We start from the raw sequence: 14586 nt of genomic DNA, 5'->3' as shown, positions 1-14586 counted from the left end.
GCTAAACCACGACACTTACATAATTTGATTTATTCTGCTATAGTCTCTGTGAGTTTTTAATCACGGTACCTCATTCCCAGCTAGTGCTCTGTTAAGGCTGAACTGACAGAATATTGTGTGGTTCAGAAAGGTCTAGTGAGAGTGCTAGGGTGGTACGAGGGAAAAACAGACAGATGATGTAACAGAAATTCTATTTCAGTCTCCTGCCTGTAATTATTCCATCTCTTTCTTATTGTCTGTGTTTATTCTATTGTATTTTGATTTAGCAGACTCTTTAAGATCATGCTGAATATGTGTATTTACATTCTGAATACTGCCCTTACCAGAATGCCTAGCTCAGGCTTGCTGAACTTTTGCAATCCATTCATGTTTCCCCCAGCTCAGAAACGAATTTTCTATTTCCCCACTCCATGGAAGCAGGTGCTACCCCAGAGCCCAGCCCAGCTCCTTGCTAAGGAAGAACCATCCTGCAGCCCACTCACAGATGCTGGCATGGAGCATGTTCTCCAGGGCAAGGAGACTGCCCATTGCTTACGGGACACCAGGCAGGGGAGGAAACACCAAAACCAGCAGATCCCTCACAGCCCATGTGCAGCTCCTGCTCTCGTCTTGTAGGAGGTAGCAGCAGCTTTTGTACCTCTGTTAGCTTGGTCTCCTCAGCACGGTGCAAGGAGGAGAGGTAGGTTCTCAGACAGCATGGTCCAAACCTTATTCTCCAAGACAAGCCTCCTGCCTTCAAAACTCCCTCGTAAGCAATGCTGTAGTCAGCGCTGAGCACGAAGCCATGCTGGTGGCTTGTGTGTGCACCTGAGAGGCGGCAAGTTAACAGTGGGACAGCCTGTTCAAATAAGGTGTCGCTTTTATAGTCACACAGCCCAGTGCCACAGGCTGTGGTACAGCCTCCTTGTTACCACAGCGGAGAATCTGAAAAGCAGAGACTGCACTAGGAATATTTTTATCTTTTCAATTTATTCGTTCATGTATTTCCCCAGTTCTGACAGGGACCCTTCTTCTATCTCCCATTGGCTCCTTCGATCACACCTATAAAACTGGATAAAAAAGAAAGACAAGCACTTGCACGCAAAAAAAATCGGGTCAGGCACTGAGTGCCTAGATGTAACTGGGAATCTAAACTGCAAACAAACAAAAAGCAGGAGAGTAGCTAGCTGGGTAACCTTTCAGAAGGCAGAAAGATCCTCTGAATTACCTCTTTAGTTCCTGCCTTTAGCACATTATCATCGCTTTGATCTAAATTGAATTGACTCTAAGCCAGTTTATTGCAATGTATGAGCCACTCCCCTGTAGGTGCTGGAGATGAGGCTCTTGCCTAAAAGCTGGGTATGACACTGCTCACTCCCAAAGGCACCAAACGAGAGAGGTGAGAACAGGTTCTTGTAGTTCCCTCCACTACGGAGATGGAAGAAAAACCAATACTCACTTTTAGGACAGGTTTTAGAAGGAGGTGAAGATGCAAAGAAGGGAAGGTTTTTCTCTCCCCTTCTTTCCCCCTCCCCACCCTCAATCAAAACTGCCTTCTCTTCCCTGGCTGGGAGGTAGCTGTGGTCTCAGAAGGAGAACAGCTCTGCCCACAGGGTCCCTCCACTCCTCCGGGGTGTTTCTTTATTGCAGCTCAGCTGTTCCAGAGCCGGCAGCTGTTGTAGGCAGAAGAAGAGAGTCTGAAGAAAGCAGACAGGCTGCCAAAGTCTTTCTTACTGAAAGCAAGAGCAATACTTCTTGACCCTTACTCTCGTTGTTTCCTACAGCTCTTTAAAGGGCAGTAGATCCAGTGATAGCACTTGCTTGGCAGGTGTTGGTCCAGAAGATTTGTAATAAGGAGCATGAGGGGTATGATCTGTTCTCATTGCCACAGAAAGAAGATTTCTGTTTCAGTCAGGACAAACAAGTCTTTTATATCCTGTCTTCTTTAATTACTTCACCAATTTATTGAAATCTTTACTTTTATATTCTTAATATCCCTGCAATGCTTTGAGTTCTTAGGTCAGTGACTCATGCCTACAGCTGTACGAAAGCAAACCTCTTTTATGTAGACGGCTTAATTTTCAGACTGACCATGTAATTTTATCATTCTTCAAATGATCTATGCTTCTCTAGATTAAATTAATGAGTTTCCAAAGGTAAATGGGTTTGGCCTTAACAGAGAAAGCTTTATGTCAGGTCACTGCCAAAAGAAGTCTTTGCAATATTGTCTCTATAAAAAATGAGGAAGTAAAAATAATTTAGTTACGGGTGTACTACACATTAGATACACAGAAAAGGCATCACAAATTATGACATTGCAAAAGTATTTATCTCAATAACAGTTAAGGGAACAACAAACCAGTTGGTCACACCCAGAATAAGTATTGCCTTTATGAAGAGTAAACCGGTCAGAATTGCATTTCTAAGTGAAGTACCTTCTGATGAATTAAAGCAGCTCCTGACGTTTACAGTGCTCCTTCCTGTGTAAATGGTGCTTCATCCTACATGGATTTTCAACACATCTCTCTGTCAGTCTGCCTTTAACTTGGGCTCTATGCTGTTGCATCGAATTCCAATCTAGCTTCCCGTGCTACTTCTACTGAGGTGCCTCACGGGTTTATGAAAGAAGTAAAGATAGATGTACTGTCCCCTCTCTTTCTTGGTTACATACTACTTTAATACATGCTGGAAGTCAGATTTCAGCAGAGAGATGCATCCGGGTCAGAAAAATATTATTTGCTTTCTCATCTTTCTGCATTTAAAGTCCATTTTAATCCCATTTTTTGCCAGATAAATTTTGGCCAAATCTGTTTTTCCAAAATTTCGTACAAAGCTTTTTTTTTTGGTGAATTTTCAGATGGAGACAGAGACAAGCAATTTTTAAATGACTAGATGAAGTTCCTTTTGACTGTTACAAGCTGATACACGTGTTGCAATGGTCCTGGTAACTGTGCAGTCAGAGGTTTATCCGCACCACACACCTGAGAGGTCAGTCAGCATCATTGCTTACAGACTGTGGTGGGACATTCAACAAACCCCAGTAGTGGAGACCCCATGAGTCATTTGAGGAAGAGAAGCATCTCTGTGGGTCTGCAGTGGAAAGCATTTGCCAAGGAGAATCAGGACTCATCCTCCTCTTTCTCTGTCTTTGCCTCAGGATATGTCCAAATACAGCATATACAGCCCATTCTTGCAAATGATTTACATGGATGCAACACAGACATAGTGCTTCTAGTGTATTGGTTTTCCCCTGGTTTTCATGTGTTTCACCACAAGCAGCCTTCAGAAAGAGGTCTTGAGAAAGAAAAAATTAATGGGATTTTCTGCAAACAAGTATTGAAAAGAAAAGAGGATTTTGCCAAAAAATACTGAATGTAAATCAAATCCCTTGATTTTCTTTTTATATGCTTTTATTCCAGCAGAGGTCAGCTCTGCCTGCGCTGGGAAAGGGTAAAGCAGTTCAAAATGTGGGCGCCTGCACACCCAGCAACACAAAGTGCTGCTTTCTTCCTCCTCTCCTCTCGCAGCTACTAACCAAAGCCTATTTCAGGCCGTCCTCTTAAATGAAGAGAAAAAAGGTGCTTTGAACCAGGCCATCTATACTTTCGAGACTGCTGTAACAAGCTGCTCAGAGAGCCATCCTTGCTGCTGTTGTGTGGCTCCAAGCCTGCGACGTGCAGGAGGAGCAGGAGAGCCAGGGAGCATGGTCCTTCTTGAGGTTAAAATGGCTGCAAGATGGGAACCCCCCGAGGAGCAATTAAGGTGTGTCTAGAATGTGGTTTCTAATTACTGAACTAGTAGGAAAACAGAAATCTTGCCATCCTGTTGCAACTCTCTTCCTTCACTGCTGTATCAAAACTGTTAAAAAATGAAGGTCTTTGTGCTCAGTAATGTTTTCTCAAAGTTTGTTCTGGCAAAACTCTTTGGGTGTATTCACAAATAATGTTACCGCTTTAAATGACATCATTTTGGCGGATATGTGGTTTCACCACAACTGCTATTTCCCCATCTCCATCAGTGACAGTTGTTCATCAACATTAGCTCTTCAGAGCACAGGACAAGAAACATTTGGATGCTGAAGGCAGAACGTGTTTTCAAAACTAGGTAGTTCTACTCTTTGGTTTAATGACCCTCAGTTAATGTTTTTATTTTTCAGCTTTTAAGTGCCAGCATGCATTTCACGTTCTGCACCTAAACAAAATTCTCTTACCTAGACACTGGAGTTTGAGGGCTGTTCCTGTGAGTGACAGCTCCTCCTACTCTTCTTTCCTCCCATCCTCTTTGATTCCACAACCTAGCCTTTTCCTTACGCCTTCTCCTCTTTTCCCACCAGTACTCAAGGAGGAAACTCTGTTTAAATATTCAGAAGTACTGTTCATGGCAGAATGTTTTATTATGTAGCCCTGAAAATGTGCAAGATGCACTTCTCTTCTTATTAAATACTAGTTATTGCTGCATTCAGAATTTTTTTGCTAGTTGTCATGAATGATTGACATGCTTTAGAGACCTTTGAAGTTAGAAATTAATGACTGCTTTTCTGAAATTAAATGTCGTGCTTTAGACAGAAATCTTTCCTGTAACCAGTGATGAAACAGCAGCTGTTTATGCAGGATAATGTCTAAAACCGCAAAGAATCTCACTGTAAATCTAACGTCCAGTTTTCCTCATTCACATTTTTCACACTTTCCTGAATTTAGCTTCTTAATATGAAAAAAAAACCCAACAGGTGACGTTTCAGTCCAGCTTTGCACCCCTTTTCTTTCTTCTATTAGAGAGATTCAGTAGTTTGAAGTGACTGAAGTGGCTAAATGTGGTCTGCTTATTTCTTACACGTAGCTTTATCTAACAAGAGATGAGTACCATTAGCCTAACAAACTGCCAGGAGAGCCAATAAATAGTTTCAGTACAAGATCAAGGATGGGGCTAATGAGCAGCAGGCTTGACTTGTTACCTGAGAATTGAGAGAAGACACACAAATGCACTAGAAAGAAGTAATTAAGGCGTACCATCATGGTGAACTTGCGCCCTGAGCATGGTTGCGTTGGCCCAGCTGCAGCCTTTTGGAGTGTCAGATGAATGTTAATGAAAGCAAGTAAAGCCATTTTCTATCTTAGCACTTGTTATCTGTTACAGGTCAAGCAGCTCTAGATGACAGCTTAATAGGTCATCTTAAAAACAAGATATACACCCAGAGCTGTTGTCGCTGATTAAAGATCACGTAACTTTGAGCAGATGACACACTTGGCTTTTAGATGGCTACAGTGGATTGAGAATTCCAGTGCGAATGCCAAATCATGTCACGATATCATATATACACAGCTCAGACTGCTCACCAGAGACGGTGCAACTGCTTCACCAAAGACCAAGTGATTTTCTAGGAAACTGTCAGCGCTGGGAAAGCTCCCATTACTTTGCTATTACTTGGGGCTCTGGATAGCCCACCACTTACAGGTCCTTGCTGCCAGTACAGACAGTCATGAGCAGGCTCCACACTTGAACCCTCTTTACTTGATTTTCCTTAGTAGTTGTATTCAAATATAGGTCTTTTCTGGGCCAAATTTGTCTCAACAGACAGTTCAAAGCACTGCTGACTTTTGTGCCAAAAACTAGTATCGGCATCCTAGGTTGCTTGTCTTGATGCTTCATTTTGTTGTCTGTCTGGTGGTAACAGGCTTGCCCTACATTGAGGAGAGCCTTGCCTGCTTTCCCCAAGGAGAAAACTTAAGTGCCACCAGGCCAGTGTCAGAAATCTGAAATGCAACCAAAAATCTTAAGCCTGAACCAAGCATGTCTCAAACAAACAGAAAAGATGTCTGTGTTGCTGAGAGCTCCCCGCTCCCTAGCCCAAGCGGCACAGTGTGGCTGGTGCCCAATAATATTCCTGTCAACTCCATCTAGGGCACAGCTGTGCCCACACTGCATGGCACCTAACACAGCCGCCTGGGGCTGACAGACGCTATTACTATTTTTCAGAGGTTTTATGGTTCAAAATACCTGAACTGATGTGAGGGCTGACGCAGTGGAATGGCAGTTTGATAGCATTATACCAAGGGGGAGGTAGGTTGCATGTCCTCAGATGTGGCTTGGGGGCTTGTGAGCCCGTAAGGGCAGAAGGTCTGCTGGGAGCGCGCTGGAAAATACTATGTAGGACAGAAGGGTCCCAATCTGGGTATGGGCTCAGCTATTGTGCTTATTTGAATTGCTCTCCTCAGCAAATCACCTCCAAATCCACACCTGCCTTTTGCCTTGGAGGAAACTGGATGGTTTGCTCTGTAACAGGGTTTATGACAGGTCTGCTCTATAACAGACTAACATTGATGTGGTTTGGATGATCGGGAGATAGGGACTTAACAGCAAATCAGGGAAGTGACAGTGTAGATATACCCACAGATCCTCATTATTAATAGGAAGTAGTTGTTTATTCTAGGTACAAACATCTAAAACATTAATTAAAAACCAAAAACCAACCAACCAAACAAAAAACCCCAAAACCCACAACCCCCCAAGGCTTTTGGTCTGGATGAAAAGAAAAAGTCATTTCATCTTATCCAGAACAGCAGGGGCCCTTTTTGCCACTGGCAACTGTCAGTCCTCAGGTAATTTCATAATAAGACCTGCAGTACAGCCCTTGAGAAGAGTGAGGGTTGGCTGGAAGAAAAAAATTAAAAGCCTTCAGTAAAAGGCAGACTGAGAATGAGCTTAATTTATAATCCTAATGAAAAAATTCTTTGTGCAGAAGAGATGGTAATGATGCCATTACACTGGGCAAGCCCAATATAGAAGATTGTTTGTGTAGATACAACTGTTAGAGAGGACAGAATGGAAGTCATTTCCCTAGGAAAGAAATCAACAGGCTCAAATGCACCTTTTACAGAGACCAAAATGCTACTCGACTTCTAAGGTTCGACTTCCCTGTTTTCTTGAGCGGATAATTATATTATTTGCTTGTTTTGCCCGGTACACTTGGATTTTTTCTATGTCATTAAATAATGTCAATGTCATTTTTTGCTCCTGGCTGCTCCCTCAGGTGGCCCCTGGCCCCGGTTCACCCCCTCATGGTGCTGGGGCTGTCAGCGGGTCCCATTACCTGCACTCGGCTCTGCCTGCCTGCTCTTGGCTTTGCCCTCTCGGTGAGGCAGTGCCTGCCCTGGGGTCACCTTGGCTCCCGGTGCGTCCACCCTTGCAGAGCAGCCCTGCTCTCTCCGTTCCCACATGCCCAGATGCAGGACGTGGATGGCCGTGTAGCAGTTTTTCAAAAAGGATCCGCCGGTTACATCATCTGAGCATGAATCAGCTCTGTGATGCGGCTGACATACATTGGGATGTACACCTCTGCCCGGTCAGTCATTTCCGCTGTTGTATTTGCACTCTTGATTGTTCCTGACCGAGAGTATCCTTGATGCTTGTTCTGTCGAGCTGCGTTTCTTAGAACAACTTTAAATTCTCACCCATTTAGCCCATTTGCATTCGTCCTCAACCTTGTATCACCTGTGCACTTACCAAGTGTAGAGGTTATTCCTCCAGCTAAACTGTTAATGAATAATTAAATACTAAATATTATTATGGGGACAATCTTTTTAGCAGGGCTGGTTGTGACAGGACAAGGGGTAAAGATTTTAAACTACACCAGGGTAGGTTTAGACTGGATATAAGGAAGAAATTCTTTACAGTGAGGGCAGTGAAACACTGGAACGGGTTGCCCAGAGAGGGGGTGGAGGCCCCATCCCTGGAAACATTCAAGGCCAGGTTGGACGGGGCTCTGAGCAACCTGATCCAGTTAGCGGTGTCCCTGCTCACTGCAGGGGGGTTGGAGTAGATGACCTCTAAAGGGCCCTTCCAACCCTAAACGTAGAATCATAGAATGTTTTTCTATGATTCCATGATGAAATGATTAACTAAAACATTACACGATACCCAGGAGAGTCTCCTGGACAATCAAAAGTGGTGGCAAGCCTTACAACTTGGCAGTAGTTGTCATAATGAGTTATGAAGACCTATTTTCTGAGCAAAGTTTTCCAGATAGTGGTACACGCCCCTCCTAGTATTTTCACTCAAGCCATTTATTTCTTTGTGTCTGTGGCAATGTTAGAAGCTTGTCTTGTATTTACTAGGGGTTGTTATAACAGCAGCTGGGGGAAAATACTGTGGTAACGGACTGGGCTGCATCTGTAAGCAATACGGATGTGGTCCAAATTTGCCTACATCCACTAGTGGTTGAGATACCAATAAACCATGGCCTGAAATATCTCCCAAAGATCATCTTTTGATAATAGACCTCTCTGTTTCAGTTGTCTCTCTTTTGGTTTCAGAGCACCCCCTTCTCGTCAGTGACTCAGTGAACCAGTCATCGCACTGAGTTAGAAAACCTGTACTCCGTGGGCCCCATCACCGCCTACTGCCGTGGTTTGTCCAAGCCATGCTGATCTCTTATAATCTAGCACAAAGCTAAGGATAAGAGAACAAGTACTGATAGCTACTTTTATCCCCCCCATAATTAACTTTATAGATAATCTTATGCTTAGTATAAATAAACTGAATAGATTTAATGCTATCAAATCAACAGTGTTTATGGTAAGGTAAGAAGATGTTCCTTTCCTCCCAGAGGAAGGATCACTCTTCTTCAGCAAAAGATCTAATTATGCCCCAAATCTATGAATCTAGAGACAAATGTCGTTACAATACAAAGAAATCATCTGCACTTACACCTGGAAAATGCTTGTTTATCATATACAGCAGCAGCCCTACAAGAAGTGTTATGCACCTTGGCTTCTGGGCTCGGGGAAGAACAACAACCGTGATGATTATTGCTGTCCCCACAGGAAGTTTTGCAGTCAGGGCAGTGTCAGTGCTTTCACGTGAGTGCAATCCATAGCAATCCAGGAATTCAAAAGACCAGGAAACTCAGACAAGCTGCAGATGAGGCGAGCATGAGACCTAGCTGCTGGGAGGTGAGAAAGATGGTGAGACTGGGAGAAAGAGGGAGGAGAGAAGATGCAATGGGATGCTGAAGTCACGCTACGCGTCTGACCTTAAGAGTGAGTCACTGAGCACAGTCTCCTCTGTCAGAGGTAGGAAGCAGTAAGCAGGGAACATTTGGCATTCCCATCCATGAAGAGACCCAAGCCAACTGTTCTGCTCTCCTCATTCAGCTGCTGTAGGAACCAACTACAGACAGCTCTAGGAAGGAAGTGTTACTATGGGGAAAAGGAACGGAACTTGATTTAAAAAAAAAGCTTTTATGCCTGCTGCTGTGAGAAAGGGGGAAGAGGGATCTGACTGTTGTCTGTTTGCCCATAATTGTTATTGCAGACATGACTTACAGGTATAGTAATTAAACACTCATAAATTCTATTTTGAAGGTATAAAGTTTCTAAAATTGTCATATTTTTGATTGTGACTTATAGCAGCAGAGTTCTGAAGTTCTCCTCGAGTCAGGAGAAGCTGCCAAATGCAACCACACTTCAATAGGTACAAAGTACCCTTTGGAGGGATTCCTGGTTTTGCGTTATCATAAAACATCCATCAAATTCTAATCACCTCTCACTACTGCGCAAGCAGTAGCTTTTCTGGGATAGGGACGCCAGTTCCAGTCCTTCTGACCTACTCTGTCCAAAATTTACATAATGGCCCCGACCTTTCACTGACTCCCTTTGTTTTCGTTTCTTCTCTCCTTTCCCCTGTCTCCAGCAGGTCACAATGTTCCTTCATAATTCATTGAAACTTTTTGTTCGTTCATATAGGTTTTATATCTGGCCTCCAAGAAATTGGTGTGTGTGTTTGTATACATATGCATATAAGCACACACACATTTATATAGACGAGCAGGTAGCTAGATCACCTTAGCCTCATTTGCACCTCATAGCGACAGTCCTGCTAATAAGCTGTCTATGAAATCCAATATTCCCTGTGGCAGAGAATGACTTTTTAACTGTTTAGCACCTAAGGCATAACTGCAGTGTTTGCAGGTGGACCAGCTGACTTGCTGATTCTTTTTTGGATGTTTTTACCACCATCGAACCTTTCTATTTTCCACCGTCAACAAAAAACCCAGATCAGTAAAAGCCTGAAGAAGTAACGCTGCCATTTAACATAGTGGAGTAATGGTTTCTTACAAAATACAATGAATTAGGCCCAAGATGATGACAGACCTTGTCTAGGGAAAAATAACTTAAGAAAAATGAGTTTAGGTGGCCATTTTTTAGCTTTCATAATCCTTATCTTCAATTTGGGGCTGCTTGCCACTCAAACCAAAACTTACAAAATTCGGCTTGCATTTTGACAAGAAGAAACAATGCTTAAACATATTAAACAAGATGACTTGCTTGTATGCTGATGCAGTTTTTCAAAAGGCACTACCACAACTAGTGCTTTAGAGAAAAACTCTCATTTTTTCATGAAGCCAGTGATGTGGGAATCCTTAGATTGGGCTTTTTGTGGTGCTGAGCTGCTGATGCTTCCTGGTAGAACAAGGCATGTTTGCTATTTAAAACTAGTTCTCCAGCCTTTAGTCTCATGCTCTCTGCCCCTCCCCTGCAGAAAACCTGCAACTGCGTACACAGAGATGCACAGCTCTAAGAGTCAAACCCAGTTTCGTAACTCTTCCATTTCCAAGTAAGCCTCCCAAATTACAATGTGCTACACCCCTACTATAGGCAAGGGGAGCTCAGAAGTGTTTAGTCAATTCTTAGGATGCCTAGGTCTAGACAGTTTAATGTAATCCCATGTGCTTTTCTTCCTCCAGGAACTGGAGGAGAAGTGAGGACACAAAGAGAGTGTGAAGGAAGTGACCACCGATTCCCTTCTCTCCCTCCATCACTAGTTGGTAAGATGAACCATCCTGAAAGTAACACTAGAAATTAAATATATATATAAAATACACATGCCCGGCACTTTCTGAAGTGTGCCCTGGTCTTAATTACAACATGAAGGGTGTATACTGAAGGACTTGCTTGTCTGCCAGGGACAGCTGCCGTGTGCAACCTTCCCACCATGGACATCAAATGTCAAATGAAAAAATACTTTGTTTTGTTCCTGCATTGAAACTCCTCCAACTTTATTACAATGGGAAACGTAATGCAGTAGTAGAGGGCAGCATTATGTCTGATATATATATATAATTAGTTTGCAAAAAAATATAACCAGGGGACACATTTCTGAGAGACTCACTTCTTCACACAATAGTTGCAAAATAATGGATCACGTTGACTGATCCTTCTTGCTAAATGCTAGACAAAGTAAATGAGCATTTGTATAAAAATGCCATAACAGTTGAAGCTTGAATTAGAGAGTCTGTAACCTTTGTTTGTGATCATAAATTGCAGAGAAACCCTGCAGGCAAGAATGTAACATTAAAAAAAAAGGGAAAAAAAAGCAGCTGAAGCCAAGAGATACAACCCATCAAATACTGAGCATGCATTATACTGTGTACCAAATGCTAATCACTTAAGATCCTATAGTACAAATTGCCTCCAGCAGTTTCTAAAGTTATCTCGCAGGTTAAATGGACACCCACAGGTGGAGATTAGTCATTTAAGAGACAAAGGTATAAAAACTGATTTCAAGTACTAAAGCTGTCTTAAATTTCTCTTTCATTTTAAAGCTATGCATATTTTTTGCTCCTTTTCTGGGTGAAGGCCTAACGCTAGAGGCAAGACACTGAATCTGGAAGTACACAAGGCTTTTTCCAGTTAATAACTGAAAGAATATCAGGGGCAATAACTTCAGTTGTAACTTCTAACAGACGGGCATCAGTAAGTTATAAAAAAATCTGAATTTTAGTCACTTCTGTCCTCTTAAACACTAAAATAGTGGTATGTCATCCTCAGATGTGGAGTTGGCACAAAATGCCATGAGCACCTGAGAGATGTCATGTGCAGCGCGAGCCCTTTTCATCTGTAAGCCCAGCTCGAGAGGAATCTTAGTCTTGGAAAGTCAGATTCTAGCAGCAGTGAGTGCCTCCTGCCTGAGTGTGTTCTGTTAGCCCTTTCATTTACTGCCTGGATGAAAAAACCAGATAATTTGGAGCTCGCAGGGGGGAAGGAAGGAAGAAAGGATGCGGAATTCTGCAAGGAAATAAGCAAAGAAGCTTGCTTATGTGCAGGTTTCACCGAAGGCAGTGAGAGCTGTAGACCTCATAACTTCTGGGAAAAATACAAACAACAGAGGCTTGATTAATCTCTTCTTAAGAAAGCAGAATTTCTGACTTACCAAAAAGTCTGTTTTACTTATTGTATTAACATTTCACAATGGCTTGAAGCTGATTACCTTTTTTTCCTCCTTTGACACTCTGAGCGCTTCAGTCTCCACAATCAAAATGAAGAAACTTTCAAATACTTATGACAGCCTTGGCAGAAATCACACCGAGGAGGGAAGGCACTGTCGTGCCTGTGAATGGTAACTGTGAGGAGGCAGAGGTACCGAGAGTAGTGTGCTTACAGTACCTCAAAACCCAAGCTGATGCAAAGGTCCCTGCTGCACCTTTTGCAGTGTTCAGCCAGCCACGTTCCCCGGAGTTACCAATGCTTTGAGCAGCGCTGCTGCCCAGTCCCGTAACCACTCATGTCCTACGCGTAGGAGAAACAAAGTCCCCTCCTCACATATTTCCATTTACCTTAACACTGTTGAAAGTTTGTGCGCAGCGTCAGCACACAGCAGTTCTCATGTTTGTGACCAGAGATGATTTTTAGCCCCTAAGCAAAGTATTTGTCTCTTGGGTCAACAGATCTTAATATTTAGCAGACTAGAAATATCCAACAAATGCATATTCTGTCCCATTTTCAACACTAACAAGATAAATGGTGGATGAACACAAGTTTTTGGAAGATGAATTCAAATAGAGACGTAATCACAGCAAGCAGCAATTTGGAGCAGAAGCATCTGCCAGGCGCTTTGAAGGGCACACGGGGTCCTGTCTTTCTTCTACTGCTGAGACCAGTCTCCAAGCTAAGGTCCCTAAAATACGTGCCCAAAAGTAAACATTGCAAATCTCTCCTTCTTCCTTTCCCCACCACTGTTTGTAGTCCTCTGTGGCTTAACACCTGGAATCCCAAGTCCTGTGCTTGGCCACTCTCGGGCTGGCATGCGCCCCTCTGCAGGTGTATATGCACATGCATGCAGGGGTAGGTAGTGCAATACATGAATGGCTTCTCAGAACAGAAAGAAACAAAATCAGTGAAGAGCTGCAGAGCCTACACTAAGTTTTTCCTGAGTTAAACTTGGAAGTTTAGCTTGTATTTTACGGCAAAGTTCAGGCCAGTCATTTTTACCAACTATGCAACTGATACTCTCATCCTCTCTTCCCCTATGAGAATAAGGCAGTCTCTTCTCCATGTATACACTGATTTTTCTTTTTTTTAACTGAACTGTCATTTTTATTTTCCTCGGGTAAATATCTGCTGAGTTAACACTGCAAGAAGAAGAATAGCTAATAGTAGAAACATAATTATCTATGAAATTATAATATCTAACAAGGCAAAGCCAATATAATCTCCTAAAATTGTTTTTTTCATAATGTGCAGAAAGCCTGGGGTTGCCCTGTCTCATAAAGCATCCAACTAATACGGTGACTATATAAAAATAACAACCTCTCAAGCAAAAGCCTACCAGATTAAGAAGGTATACAAATTGTGCAAACTGTACAAAACGTAGTATGTTCTATCACATAAATGGAAACTAAATAATTACAAGGCTGAGAAATACCACTTGATTTGGTTTGGGTGACCTTGTGTTGGCAGGATCCACAAGTTGAATTAGGATGAAAACAGAAGACAGTTCACTTGTTAACATCATCAACTAAAGCAATCCAAAGCCTGCTCGGATTTTCAGATGCGAATGCCAGCATACAAAATCAATCAGCATACCGGATCGCATGTGTGTAGCCTACACACATCCGTGCCGTATTAGAGAGCATCGGCAAAATTTAAACTAAGGAAAAGCAGACTTAAAGGGATGCTGCCACATGAAGTATCATCCGCGTTCAGGTTAATAAAACAAGTAAACATATTTGCAAGGCTGCTATGAACTAGGAAGGTTTTTAATTCCTCAGTCCAACTTTAGGATAAAGCAGAAGCAGAGTCCTGCTCTGTTCGAAACCCCAGTATTTCAAGTTCTCCAGCAGCACAAGAGAAGCTAATTAACGAAAACCAAAGGATGACGAAACGAAGCCAGATAAGCCATAAATATCTACATATATAAGCACACAGCAAGCAAGATAATGAAAAGTTAGCTAGATTTACCGTTTTAATTATCCAAGTGGGTGGTTTGTTTGGGTTTGGTTTTTTTGGTTGGTTTTTTTTTTTTTTTGCAACTTCCTACATCTGACCATCTCCTAGACTCCACCACCAGCCCATAACCTCCCCAAAGCACCATACCCAAGTGGACAACGTACTTCGGCATGGCACCCCAAAGCCTGGGCTGATCTAGAATCATGGAATCATTTAGGTTCAGAAAGCCCTTTAAGATCACCAAGCCCAACTGTCCCCCTACCCCTGCCATCCCACCCCCAAACCCTGGCCTCAGCACCACCTCTGCCCGGCTGTTAAATCCCCCCAGGGCTGGGGACTCGACCCCTTCCCTGGGCAGCCCCTTCCAGTGCCTGACAGCCCCAAG

The 14586-nt window shown here is 42.9% G+C and overlaps 1 protein-coding gene across 8 annotated transcripts in view; it reads right to left on the bottom strand.

The window, feature by feature from the left end:
- Window positions 1–14281, bottom strand: part of HTR1F (5-hydroxytryptamine receptor 1F) — a 118772-nt gene extending 104491 nt beyond the window's left edge. For all 8 annotated transcript variants that reach the window (XR_004841505.1, XM_035890757.1, XM_035890761.1 and 5 more), the window contains exon 1: window positions 14214–14281. The gene's annotated coding sequence lies outside the window, so the exon portion shown is untranslated. The remainder of the gene's footprint in view (window positions 1–14213) is intronic.
- Between the last annotated feature and the right edge of the window lie 305 nt (window positions 14282–14586).

This window comes from Egretta garzetta, unplaced genomic scaffold (genome assembly GCF_000687185.1).
Source record: "Egretta garzetta isolate BGI_Z169 unplaced genomic scaffold, ASM68718v1 scaffold383, whole genome shotgun sequence".
Lineage (NCBI taxonomy): Eukaryota > Metazoa > Chordata > Aves > Pelecaniformes > Ardeidae > Egretta > Egretta garzetta.
Note: the sequence above shows the minus strand (reverse complement) of the source record. Positions and strands in the feature narration are given on the sequence as shown.